The sequence below is a fragment of the Saccostrea cucullata genome, unplaced genomic scaffold, assembly GCF_032062105.1.
Source record: "Saccostrea cucullata isolate Sc308-1 unplaced genomic scaffold, CSIRO_AGI_Scuc_v1 ctg1226, whole genome shotgun sequence".
In the NCBI taxonomy this organism is placed as follows: domain Eukaryota; kingdom Metazoa; phylum Mollusca; class Bivalvia; order Ostreida; family Ostreidae; genus Saccostrea; species Saccostrea cuccullata.
The window spans coordinates 64,468-79,444 of NW_026934222.1; positions in this window are offsets into that span (position 1 = coordinate 64,468).

Here is a 14,977-nt window from a genome sequence, read left to right on the forward strand (position 1 = left end):
TCTCATGTGTAAATCAAGAGGTCTCTGGGCCAATATTAACAAGAAATTAATGCCCCAGCTCAGATCTGAAGATACTTTAACATGAATGCCAACACATGTCATACCTTATAAAAATGCAAAAAAGTGTGTTTAAACTTCAAGCATCTGCCTTGAATAGTTGGTGTTAACACTGCGACAAAAATCTGCTACGGACAGACAAGCAGACACATAGACTGACAGACAGACACGCAATTATAAAATAGTATACTCCCTTGCCTTTGGAGACAGGACATAATGAAGTGGGGGTATTAAACGATGTAACATTTTAATAAATATTCTAAGGTTAATCTATTGTACTTCCTAAAAACAATACCAAAATAAAATGCTCTTTGACTATATAAGCATTACTGCCCATATAAGAAAGTAAAAAATGCTAAAGCCTTACGATAATATCGCTTAGAGAAACAGGGGCCAGGCCTTGTTTCTCAAAATAATCAAAAATTTCAAATGAGACAAAGCAAAAAATCATTTTATGAACTACCTAAGTATAACCCTAGCAACTGTCACTGCCATTTTACAATATGTATGTATTTTTCAATGAAATACAAATTAATATATTCTTGAGCAATTTCATTTCGGAAAGACATCGTTGTAGAAAACAAATTTTGTGAGAGTATTTTTTTTTTGCAGGGGTGGGTTAGTAACATAGTAGAACTTACCATTTTTGATTATTTCGAATAAGTGTACATTTCATTTTATCCTGATATATACATATATTTTAATAAAATTGCAATTTTACCCGAGTAAAAGAAAGATAAGTAAATGAACATTGTTTCATACGATTTTTCTGTGTTCATCCTCAAACATATATAAGATTCTCATGTGGAGGGTCTTTCATAGGTATACCAAGTGCTTCATATGATTAACATAAGTATTCATATGATTCACATATGAATAGCCACATGTGATACTCATTTGACTGTATATACATGATTCTCATTTGTTCCAATTAATTATGATCTTCATATCAAAAGGCAATGCATATTTGGATCGCATGTGGCCAAATTGTCTATGTCCCGAGTCAGTGTCTACAAAGAGAACTTGTCTGTCAAGTTCTTCCTGTTAAAGCATGTTAGTACAGTCAAAATAAAATATAACATCAAAGTAATTGCAACACAAATAAAATATATTGGAAATGGTAGATGGTATTAATGTTAATAAAATGTTAAAATCTTGCATTCTAAATCCATGTACAAATACAAAAAAATATGGGGGTATATATGATAGACATTTGGTATAATTCGCATTTCCAGTATGGGATTCCATAGTACATCAATGTTGTCATCAGTTTGTACCACTGATGTCATGAGTTGGAAAAATGCATAATATTTCTGAGGTGAGACCATTTTATCTCTCATTTTTTTTAATTGTATTTAATAATTATATCACATTTTATGTTTCTGTCTTCACTGAAAAAGAAAAAAATTCCTTAAATAAATATTTCTGATTCAGCTATGTTTTGAATGTACATGATTCAATATGCACCTAAAAGTGATATAATCTATAAAATGGTGAGAGCATGAATAGAAATAAGTATAGAAATAATATGCATAAATATAATAACTATAATTTTTTTTAATGATTTTTAACATTTTGCATAAACCCATTCAAAAATTGAAGATTGGCCTCAGTTAGCGATTTGTGTGCTGCTGACGCTGTCTATCACAATGTCTGCAGTGTAAACTTCAGAACCCTCAAAGCTATTCCGAAAAAGTTCTCTCCACTCACAAGTTGCCAGGTACAAAAATCTGTTGGGCGACCTATAGTCCCTGAATTTCTGCAAGTCATTCAGTACTTAGAGGATAAAGAAAACCTTAGAGAACAAATTACAGTAAATGATCTAGTTAACAAAATACTAGAACTTTCTGAAAATAAGGTATCATATACAGCAGTTTGGATGACACAGAAATTAAAAGAACATTATGGAGACAATGTCATTATTACAGATATCAAAGGTAAAGCAAATGTTGTTACTTTTAAACAAAATGCTGTTGAAATTTTGCACAAAGTTTACAGAAAGAGTTTAAAAGACCAATCACAAGAAAAAGACAAGGAAACAGTAATCAAAGCAGCAGCTGAAATTATTCGTGATGAAATCTATTCACTAGACACTAATAAGGATATCTATCCCACAGTTTTCCAAATTTCAAAACCTGGAAGAGAATTTGAAGCTCATTCCAAGCAGCTTGCATCTTCTTTTGGATTTGATCTTCAATGACAAAAATCCGAACTTAAAACTGCAGCACTTGGACATGCCATTATGCAGGTAACTAGACCAAGAGGTATACTTTGTCCGATACAACTTGGATTGGGAGTGCAGATGCATCGTCTATTTGGATCAAGATTGCTAATTGAATCTTTGCATAATTTAGGAGTTTCTGTATCTTACTCTGAAGTTCAGAAATATGAGTCGTGTGCAGCAGTTGAAAAATCAGAGGAAGAATTGCAGCTAGGATCGGATGTCTGTGTACAGTATGTTGCAGACAACATAGACCACAACACTGACACAATAGATGGGAGAAACACTTTCCACGCAATGGGAATGATATCATGCATCACACCTTCTCCTTCTGGTTACTTTGGACGGTTGATAAGGAGACAAGATGTGTCATCAGATCAACTCTCAAATCTCGGCCGCATAGAAATTTATTATTTCAGTCCAAGTCATTCAAGCCTAATGAATAAAATGAAATTTGAAACAATTCAAGAAATAAAAACATTATGTTCCGGTTTGAAAGTAGATCTTCTGATGAAAGCAGTTTGGCCTCTGCGAGAAGAAATACCTGGATGGTCAGCTACAATGCAGATGGTCAGTAAAGGACACATTGCTGGCAAGTCTTCAATCCAGTTTTTACCAATTATAGATCTCAACCCTAGCGACCTTTCCTGCGTGTATTCAACGCTGAAGTTTATCGATAGAGAGGCAAGAAAGTATGATAGAATCCCAGTTGTAACATTTGACCAGCCTCTTTACTAGAAAGCCATGTTAATAGTGAGTGATTCAGACCTAGGAGAAATGGTCATCCGTCTTGGTGCATTTCATACAGAGATGAGTTTTATTGGAAGTATTGGACGCATCATGGCAGGTTCTGGATTTCGAGAACTGTTAGAACTTGTATATGCACCCAATTCTGTCATTCATATGTTGAATGGTAAAGCAGTTTCCAGAGCTGTCAGAGGATATCTGTTGGTAGACACAGCCCTTGGCTCCCTACTTATGCAGCAGATGGAACCCTTGGATTCTAGTGAAGAATTACAGAATAATCTGCTTGCATTATTTGATAAGCTTTTGATTCAGTCAATGTCTGTTGATGAGTTTGCAAAGTGTAAACAGATTTATATTCTCGAGAAAGACTTCTCAAGAAAGAAAGAAGCTCTGTCTAAGTCAAGAACAGCAAAGTTATGGCTTATGTTTATGGAGATGGTGTCAGTTTTGAGAAAATTCCTTTTAGCTGAACGCACAGAAAACTGGATGCTTCATTTGGAATCAATTAAGGAAATGCTTCCCTTCTTTGCAGCTGCAGGGCATAATCTATACACCAGATCGGCTAATATTTATCTAAATAAATGCAGATGCAGAACTTATGACAGACCCACCCAGAGGTTCATACTTTATTTTGCAAAGGACTCCATGTCATAAGAAGAACTAACCATTTGTGGGGAGGAATATCTTCTGATTTGGCCATAGAGCAAGTTCTTATGCGGAACATCAAATCAGTTGGTGGATTGACACATGGGAGAGGTTTAGGACTTACACAGAGAACTTTGTGGCTACTCTCCACACCAGCTTGCTCAGAAATTAATGAATCTATGCAAACCCTGACAGCTATGCCCTATGAATCAGGTGATCAGCATAAAGATGGTTCAAGAACTAGGATAAAAAGAGACTGTCATGATATCAACCTTCTACAAGAGTTTCTCAGAGAGCATAACCCATTTACTCTTGATGACCTCACTCTCAGAAACATTGAGACAGGTGAAACAGCAGCCACAAATGCCAATGCAGATGAGGCTAAAGGTATTGGAGAAAAGATATTAGAAAAGATGTTGGACAAACATGTACTAGATTTTACATTCAAACGAAAGTAGCAATTAACACCACTTAGTGTGAAGACGATGGGTAAAGAAGGAAATGATAGTGGAGATATCAAAATACAAATAGACCCTCAACTAATGTTCCAACGATTGGTGGTAGCAGGAGAGGAATATTTCAGCGACAGTTCAGAATTATTTAAGTATGAGCTTGCAAGCATTCCTCCTGCAATTTTTGACAATCATGGATTTCTACGCGAGGCTGCGAAGCCCTCCCTAGCAGAGGCATTATGGAACACAGATCACTGTTTAGCAGAAAGCTACAAAGAAACAGATCAATATAGGTATGTCTTAGATGGAGGATCATTAATTCAACGGATTCCATGGGTGATTGGCACAACGTTCTCAAGGTTATGTCAGATATACATCGATCATGTCAAACATAACTTTTCGGACGTCGTTATTGTATTTGATAGTTATCCAGAGCACCCTACCATAAAGGATGCAACACATGTCAGAAGATCTAAAGGCAAAAAAGTTACAGATATTATGTTTACCGAAAACATGCCATGTAGAACAAAAAACAGCAGAAATAAGCACAGATTCCTAAACCTCCTAGTTGAGAAAATGAAAAATTAAGATGTCGAAGTCTTACAAGCTGAAGATGATGCTGGTCTCCTCATTGCACAAACAGCTCTTGCGTCAGCTGAGAATAAACCAACCACTGTGATTGGGGAAGACACTGATATTTTAGTCCTTTTGTGTCATCTCATAAATAGGCATCACAAACAGGTTGTATTTCGTTCCGCAAAGATATCCCAGGTCAAAACAAGCAGAGTACCAGGCTTTTTGGAATCGGAAAATCACTTGCTTTAAAGAAAATCATTACAAATAAATAACTTTATGAAGCAGGGTGAAATCTTCATGTCAAAAGACTCAACAATGGACAAGATTATACAAGCTGGAGAGGAAGCCTTGTCATGCTTATATGGTGGTCTTCCATTTGAAGGGCTTCAGGTGTTAAGGTGGCGAAAATTTACAACAAAACTGACCCAGAACAGAGGAACTCCAGTTTCAGTTCAAACTTTACCTCCAACACCAGATGCAGCACGATTTCATAGCCTTCGCACATACTTACCATGCCAAGTTTGAAAAGGAGAAACTGTACTCGATGTAAAAGAGTTGGGTTGGTGCATAGAGAATGGAAATTGTTTGCCAGTAAAGATGCCACTTCCTCCTGCGCCAGATAATCTGATGAAAATCATCAAATGCAACTGCAGACTCAACTGTGACACAAAGAAATGCACATGTCGTAAATCTGGCTTAGATTGTTCAATTTGGTGTGGTGAATGCTTTGGAAATTGCAGTAACTCTTCTAGAGACCTCCATGAGTTCGAGGAATTGGACAATGAAGAGGAAGATGGGGACATTTTGAACTTATCATTATAGAGTAATCAAGACACATAATATCATTAATATTTGGTCAATATATACCCAGGAATATAATGGATTCCATTGCTTTACCTTTTAGAAATTATTTAATTTTATTTTGTCTTTTATTAATGAGATGTGTCTATCATAATGATTTTAAGTTTCATATACCGGTATTAGCATTTAAAAGCAATTAATGATGCTTGATCTAATTTTCGGTTCTGAAAAAGGGATATTGACAGTAAATGCAACATGATAAAGCTATGTACATTTTTTTTTTAAACAAAAAGTAATTAAAAGCTGGATTTAGATCGTACTTTTATGTTAAATATTTTGAAAATTATGGGTTGTTTTTCTTTATATACTGTTAATACCTTCTGTAGAATATCTATTACTCAGAAATTGAGTGTTTGACACATGTTAAAAATATGGACTTCAAATTTTCTACAATGTCATGTGGAGATAGGCTTCAAGGACAGTGATAACTTCATATTTCTACATATCAAATCAATTAATAACAGTTAATTAATATTATAATTGACAGAGCTTAATAAACAGAAATATTCAATATGATTTCAAGGCAGTACTGAATTTAATAAATGAAATGCAACCTTTTCCCAGTTTTTAGCGATTTTTATTCTACAGTACAGGCAACGCGGATCCCGTATTTCCCGCGTCCCCGCCGCGGTATAATCACAACGCGGTATTTGGCCAGGTAGACAGGTAAACCGCGTTCCCTCCGCGGGAAATTCATCACTTACCTGTCCCCGCCGCGGTTAAATCATCGATCAATTACTGACAATTAGTATCGTAAACAAACGGGAGTTATCTCCCCGAATTGAAATTTGCGAATTTTCCCTGTAACAAAAAAACAAAAAAAACAAAAACAAACAAACAAACAAAACAAAAAAAAACTGTGTGTTTTTTAATAAATTTTGCTATGAATAGAATTTAAACTAAGAAAAAATAAGTTTATTTTTGTTTCTAAAATTACATATCAATCTTTGAAATTAAATAGAAAATTTCATTAAATTGTTACGTCTTTGCAATTGGTTAATTTTTTTATGTTATTAAGAATCTATCAAGAAACAAAACTAAATACTAGAAATTTTAATTAGTTTTTTTAATCTTCATATTATATGCAAACTGTAATAAATGTTGAACTCAGACTGTTTAAGTTTCGATGAACGATTTTCAGCATTCATTTGAAAAAAAAGATGTACATCTTTTAAAAAATGTACATCTTCATATTGTTTATTAATTAATTTCGATTTATTGTATATAAAATGTACAGGCTTTTTCTTAAAGTGTCAAATTACCGGAAAACATCCGATGACGAGCATTTGCAGTTACACGTATTGGGCACGTGAACTTAAATTTTCTTTATCCAAGATATCAAGAAAAAGTTCTATTCTTCTTTATTTCTCATCGTTTATGTTCTGTTCCCAAATTAAGTTAATTTGATTAATTAATTTTCTTTAATGTATTTCCCTCTTTTATATAAATGTGCAGGCATTTTTCTCAAATTGTCAAATGACCTGAAAGCATTTGAAGACGAGAGTTAACTTTGAGCACGTGAACTTTATACAATAGATCAAGAAAAAATATCGTTTTTCACCTTCACATTAACATGTTTTACTTTTTAATACAATGTCTTTCTTTTTAATTTCAATATTTCTCGATTTTCGTGTTCAATAGATAGGATAGGATGTGTAGGTGTAATGATAAACTTCACAGACGAAATTATAGTTTATATTAATAAATATTCAATGCAAAAATTCATATATTTTTGTTTTCTTTGACAAATTCTGTTTCTTTGTGTATTAAGTATTAGCCGCGATCATTTCCTGTGTATAGGGATTAGCAGTGCCTGAGCAGGAAACGGCATGCCCTGGGGGTTTCACACCTGTCTTATAGTATACCTTGGGTAACGCTCGCTGGATGTGCACATCGTTGTCTAGCCAATCAACAACACATTTGATTCATTGTTTCATTATTATTTCATCGATATCATTTTCAGATGCGATATTAGCCTTGAAATTTGTGACAAATTATTGTTGCTTTTTTTAAACGGAGTGTATAAAAAGAATAAAAGTAAAAAAAAAATTTTTAAAACAAATTAATGAAGTATTTGATATTAATTAAATCAAATAATGATCCATTACTGTGTTATTTCGTGTCTGTCTATATCTGTACCAGTTAGAAGATTGAAAGAGAGAGAGAGGAGAGAGAGAAGAAAAATATCACAATATTAAGGCACGTGCATGATCGTTTTTCCTCCTTTTTGATCAGTATATCAATTTCTTAAGTCTAGCGAATAAAACTACCGCTGATTTATCAGTCTATTGACCATTTGTCGAATTTTTCTAAGTTTTATTGTTATTTATCGAGAGACTTGTTTATGATCCACTTTCTTCTTTTGTTTAGTTCATTTGAATTACTCCCCTTTTTGTCGCCAGATTACAACGACAGATTTTGGTGGTAAAATAAAATGTATTTTTGTTATAAAATTTGATTAAGAAAAACACAGTATATTAAAATTGTCGAATTATTGAAAATATTTATTTAAAACAAAAAATTTAAAAAGGATTCTGTCTGCAACAAAAACATTCTTTATTTCATGCATTTCAATTCATGAGCTACACATGAAAAAAAAACGGCTTCGTTTTACAATGTCGTAGGAAAACGCATACAGGTAATACACTCAGGTAACATCCTGTGTATATAGGTAGTATGTACACTAGACAGCGTCGTTCCCTCGGGGCTTCTCATCCGCTTCGAGTAAGCTCCACTCCACACCAAACTTACCTGAGGAAAACTGAACGGTTACACAGACATCTGAAAACTTGAAGCATGGCAACTTGCTGATTAAAATAAGCTAATTTCTGTGTTGTGTGTTCAAATATTTTAAGGGCCCATATTTATGTTTGTGTTTTATTTGAACCGGAAAAATCTGAAATTTGTTTATGTTCATAAACATGATTTTAGCAATTTTCGAAAAGAGCAGAAAATAGAAATACATTCAAATACTAGCTATGATATTGATATTCTGAATAGAAATACCTGTGATTATTTTATTAACAAGAAACCCCCCCCCCACCCCACACACAAAAAAATCGTCGATATTTAGTTCATAGTTTTACAGTGCGGCGCATAATAATGGAGCAACGGTATTCCTACACTTAGGCGTGTTTTGTTAAAATTTAATATTGTAATTATGTATCACTATCTATCATCGTTTTTCATGCTATTATTTATAACAGACATGTATACAGAAGTAACGGTACTTTTCTAAATGAAACCAAATGACTGATATAATCTCGCAGATAAATAAACACATAGCTACATGTAACTGCAACTGCACGGGCTAATTGTGAACACCGGATTACAGTGCATATAAAGAGAAGCGATATCATGGCATTCTTTAAATTTTAATTATACCTTTTTAGCAATTTGAAGATCATTTGGGGTGGCATTATTGATTTTGAAAATAAACTTTTAAGTTAATATATTCAATAAATTATTCGACTTTATTTCATCCTACACTGTACATGTATTACTGTTAACAGACGTTTTTGGGAATTAATTAATTTTGAGCAACCATTGGTAAAAAAAAAAAGGAAGATGTTTTTTATTAAACAATTTGATAAAACTTAAAATGAATTTTTAAAGAATCCATGTAATGGTATAAATCTATTAATATTAATGTGGTCGTAATCATCCCCCACCTCATTTCGACATGATTAAAAATCGACTATACTTTACAGGTAAGAAAATCTAAGCTGAAGAATAACGGTAGCGAGCCCCGCCGCGGTGTAAACACGGTCTCAGGTAGCACCGCGATCAAAACCCGCGACGGTGTAACGCGGAAAGGATTAATACACCACGGAGGGGACGCGGTCTAATACGGGATCCGCGTTGCCTGTACTGTAAATTACTTATTTTAACCCCCAAAATATTGGTATGTGCACAAGCTACAGTAAAAAAAAATTATGTGAGGGATACTTCAAAGTATATTTAATTAAATGCACACAAAAAACTTCGTGTTGCAATTTCTTTGATGTTGAGTTAATTTTTGACTAAATTGACTGGACTATGTGTAGTTGGTTCCAGTTCTCCGACTGATATTAACACTATCAACCCTCAGAATACGTATTATTTCGTCAAGAACCAATTTTCCTCTTTAGTAAGCATTCAAAACTCTTCACAGTTTCAACAAGATACTGCATTCAATATTTCTCATCCCAACCATCCAGTCCTTTCCAGAGAACTGTTCATGATTTAAATTTGATTTCTCATGAACATATTCCGCTTAAATGCCTCCCCATAGATATAATTACATGACTGTATGAATATATTTCCTGTTGTCTTCATCTGCCTTACACTAACCAGGGCAACCGGGTACGTCATGTTTGACCGCCAGGAACGATTAATATTATCTGTATAGACCCCCTCCCTTTTTTCACTGAATCGACGATCTTTTCAATATTGCAGACATTTTCATTTTTCGGAAAATCTCATATCTTTTTTATAATTGCTGTTTTAAACTTATCAATGACCCGTGTCCCAACAAACGAAAATATTGTCTTGGAATTTGTAGAATTTTACATTATTTTTATCATTATCTGTAGAACTTTCAAAGTGTATACAAGAGTTTATTACTTTCTTTTCTTAAAAAAATGAAATGAAGATTTTTGCAGATATTTCATTTTAGCTTTTTTACATATGTAGACATGTATATACGAAAACAAATTTTTAAAATGTCATTTTTAATTAAGTGCTTTTTTTTAATTTTCTCATTAGCATCTTTTTTAAAAGTGTTTTAAAAATATTCATATAATTGTATTTTCTTAATATATGTAATGAAAATATTATTTTTAACCACTTTTAGATTCTTAAACGAAGAATAACTTTACCTTTAAAAAACACTTGCTCTTTGAAAGAAAAGTTTAATTAGATTAAGACGTATTAACTGACTTTGAGGTATTTCCAATTACATGTAGATAGATCCACAAGATAATGAGTTAATTAATTAAAAAAAAACAGCTGACATTACTATTATTTGTCATCTCTTTATTGGATCATTCATAAGAATTATTCATTGTTTGAAATATTTTATTCTGTTCAAAATCTTTCTTTAAACTAACACTTTTTTATTCTCTAAAGTCATGTGTATAAGTCCTATGTACGTCCTTTAAAAATTAAAAAAAAAAATTTTAAATATGCTTTCAACTTATAATAAGATTTCGTTACTCACAACAAATGTATAAAGACACATCAAAACGGCGGATGATCGAAGTCACGACGTGGAGAGTGTGCTTAAGCTATTTACATGCATTTAAAAGCAATTATGGCTTTTATTTCTCTATCAAAATTTAATTTGCGAATTTAATTCGTATTTTCTCCTAATACTTCTGTTAATTGTAAAGATATCATAAATAAAATGGTAAGCATATCTTTTGAATTAAAATACAGTTCTTTTTCAGTTATATTTGTAGAGATTTATATATCTTTAAAGGATATATGTCTTTATTTTTAGATATCAATAAAACAAGATTGAAGATTGATATTGAGATCTTAACAAAAACCAAGACTCTGTGAAATCTTAAAAACGACTTGTTTTATGATTACATGTACGCAATAAAAAGGAGATAAAAATAAGTACAATTTTGGAAAGGACACAGATTTCATGAACCCAGCCTAGGGCGTATACCAATGATTATTAGTATAAAATAAGAAATGATCAAGAAACCAAGCATTTTACAAAATGTGTCAAAGAAGACATAGATGTATATATGGCTAAATTTACAAATTGAGAACTAAGAGAACTTTTGGAGAATTTTTAACTTCTGATTTTATGAACTTGAGGATATGACTTTCATAAGTTTTAGTCAGAATTTGATTTAAGAAAAATATTTTAATGCCCATGAATTTCGGTGTAAATATTTGTCGATACCCTTGAAAATTGTATACGTGCGTAGTTTTCCTACGCAAAAAACAATAATTAAATTTGGTTCGTGATTGATGTTTACTTCAACAATTAAGAAATCGTCCATTGATAAATTTCTGCAAAACGGCGTAAAACTATGGCCAGATGTCACAAAAACACTTTTATATATATTGGTAGGTCGGTGCTTCATTTCACAATTAACTCTGCGTTGGAAGACTGACGCTTTACTTTGGGATCTTGTCTCTTCTTTAAGCATGCTGAGAACAGTTGTTTGCATTAGTTTGCTTGCACTGGCCGTCACCGAGGCTCTGTACCAGAATGAATACCGTAACGGCGACAGACTCAACAACCGAGGTCGACACGGAATTACAAGAACTAACACGTTACACTCTACCGTCACCAGGACCAGGGATAATGATCCTTCACGAAGTATCGACAGATTGGGAGGTCTTCAAAACGACGGACTAGTCGGCGGGAATACCTTAAACAATGGTCTGGTTGATCCCATAGATAATGTTAACAGGTTGACTGGAACCGGCACTGGTACCGGACTGGAATCAAATCTCTATGATCAGAATAGCTATTCTAACGATGGCCTCTACTCCAACAATGGGGATTATTCGAGAGATACCCGAAGATCCAATAACGGAGACTATTTGAGGGATAACCAAGGAACCTACGACGGGGGTTATACAGGAAACTCTCAACGATCCAACAGACGGCTTTAAATTTTCCCATCGTCAAGTAACCATATTATTTGTTAGAAGGGTTTTCTGCAAATAAATACTATTATTACTTATTGGTCTTCATTACTCTTTACATTTGTTATAATTAAATAATTGACAGGGTTACAATTGTAACAAAGAGAGTGTGGATTCATTGATTTTATGGTGTTTAACGTCTCTCCCAGGAATTGTTCACACTCATATGGAGACGCCTATGGAAAAAAAGTGTTGAAAGCTACGAGGTATTTTTGTTAGTTTTTCAACTAAAAAGCACCAGACTTTTTTGTTAATACTACAGTGTTTGTTTCCCTGAGAATTTGTTCTCTGTTGTTAGATCATATATACTGTAAAATCACATATTTTTGGGGGTCAAATTTTCGTGGTTTGAGTTAAAACTCTTATTTGTGGTAATTTGAATTCCTGAATTAAGAATTCTTGTGTTGTGAAACGTTTTACATTTCGTGGTGGACATGAATTCGTGGGTCTCTTCATTTGGAATTGTCACCATAAAAAAAATTACATCCAAGTCAGTTTGATACGTGAAAACAATGAATTATCAATGTTTAAGCAGATATTTGTTTTTTTAAACAGCCGGGGGTAGGAAAGATCCACCATGAAAGTTCTTAATTGTAGGGAAAAAAGTTTAATAAGTCCAAAAATTCTCTAAGCATTCTTATCTTAAGCAATACACTTTAAATAAGGCTAGACAAAAGGAAAGAGTGCAAATCTGTTAGATGAATTTTTAAAAAAAAAAAATAAATAAACTGCGTTCATTTTTATAGATATTTTTTTATTTTTCCGACTAACCTATTTTAAAGAGATTTCCAATTTTGAAAGCGATTATCATCGTTCCGACCGAGTAATTAGTTTATTTCATCGGTTAAAAACTGCTATTCCTAATATAAAGAAAACATTTGCATTTTTTATATTTAAAATCAGACACTATAAACTACAGTGGTGTGAATTCATATCTCTCATGTGTAAATCAAGAGGTCTCTGGGCCATAATTCACAAGTAATGCCCCAGCTCAGATTTGAAGATACTTTTACTTGAATGCCAACACATGACATACCTTATAAAAAAGGAAAAAAAAAATTGTGTTTAAATTTCGAGCATCTGCCTTGAGTAATTGGTGTTGACACTGCGACAGAAATGTGCTACGGACAGACAAGCGGACACATAAACTGACAGACAGACACGGAATTATAAAATAGTATACTCCCTCTCCTTTGGAGCCGGGACATAATGAAGAGGGGGTATTAAACGATATAACATTTTAATAAATCTTTAATTCTGAGGTTAATCTACTGCACTTCCTAAAAACATTATCAAAATACAATGCTCTTTGACTATATAAGTATTACTGCCCATATAAGAAAGCAAAAAATGCCAAAGCCTTACGATAATATCGCTTTGTAACGGAGCAGAGCTAAAATCAAGACAAGATGATTAAACTCTCTACCAAATTTTATTAAGTTACATATAGTCATCAAAAACAACAGTCATCGTATAGTTTTTCAATAAAGTTCGAAGAATAAAAATTAGATCTTTTCAAAGTTAACAGTTTGGAATTGCCAAAACTTATCCTGAGAGTCCAGTCCAGTTCAGAGGAGGAATTGCAGGGTCCAGTGACTCTCTTGGTATATCAGTAGCCGTCTCTCTGGGCTCTCCCGGTTCCTTCTTTTTATACCGGAGATGTTTGTTCACTGTTTCGGTCTTTTGTCCGAAGAAAGGATTCCTTAGTTTGACTTTCATTGTGTTATAGATGACTTTTAAGAGTAAGTTAATCTCCTAATAATTGGAAGGTGTTGTTTCACATCCAAAAATATATTTGTTATATCCTTTGTAGAAGATGGAGCGTCAATTTCCATGTCCATATTAATTTTTGTACTAAATACTTCGGGGTTGACTTTTACCAGTTGAAGTTTATTTTTCTCACCCAGAAATGGGAATATCTTTATCTGTTTTCTTCTTGTTTCCTTGGTAAAGCAAGAAAGTGTTTAAACTCCTCCAAGAATTATGTAAGAAAGTCATTTTGCAATAGACCCCGATTTGACTGACTAAATTATTATCTCATAATTTACTTTACAATGTACAGTACTGACTTATAAGCTGATTTAAGAGAAACAATATTTATAAATACATCAGAAGTATAAATCGTAAATATTATTCATAATAAGGAATCTACAGATTCCTTAGACAAGCCTAGGGATTACCATGCCCTATAAACACTTGCTTGTCCAATTCATCTTTAATATATAATACACATTTCTTAAGACAAGCATAAGGATTATTATGCCCTATAAACACTTGCTTGTCTTATTTAATTAAAGCACTAATACTCTGCTGTAGATATCAAAGTAATTAAACACGGCTGTGGATATCAATTGTGTTAGAGCTTAGAGAATCAGGGCCAGGCCTTGTTTCTCAAAATAATCAAAAATTTCAAATAAGACAAAGCAACAAATCATTTTAAGAACTACCTAAGTATAACTCTAGCAACTGTCACTGCCATTTTACAATATGTATGTATTTTTCAATGAAATACAAATTAATATATTCTTGATCAATTTCATTTCGGAAAGACATCGTTGTAGAAAACAAATTCTGTGAGAGTATTTTTTTTGCAGGGGTGGGTTAGTAACATAGTAGAACTTACCATTTTTTATTATTTTGAATAAGTGTACATTTCATTTTATCCTGATATACATGTACATGTATACATATATTTTATTGAAATTGCAATTTTACCTGAGTAAAAGAAAGACAAATAAATAAACACTGTTTCATACGATTTTTC